We start from the raw sequence: 322 nt of genomic DNA, 5'->3' as shown, positions 1-322 counted from the left end.
TAAATTAATATTATATATTTATATATTATTATATCATTATATAAATTATATATTAATATATAAATTTTAATCAAATTTATATATTTATTATAATTTATCATAATTTTTTAATCAAAATTTTGATTGATAACTTGGTTTTGTCTCAGTTAAAATAAAGTTTTATTAAAATGGACGTCTAACGAACGATCGTAAAATCACACGATCGTCATCGAGCGTGAAATATTTACGCTCATCTGCCAATGAAAATAATTACTCGGCAAAAAAAGGAGTTTATCTCCTTACGAGCGCGAGAAAAATCTTGCGCCTATTTGCCGACGATAAT

This window comes from Formica exsecta, unplaced genomic scaffold (assembly GCF_003651465.1).
Source record: "Formica exsecta isolate Colony F162 unplaced genomic scaffold, ASM365146v1 scaffold115, whole genome shotgun sequence".
In the NCBI taxonomy this organism is placed as follows: Eukaryota; Metazoa; Arthropoda; class Insecta; order Hymenoptera; family Formicidae; genus Formica; species Formica exsecta.
Note: the sequence above shows the minus strand (reverse complement) of the source record.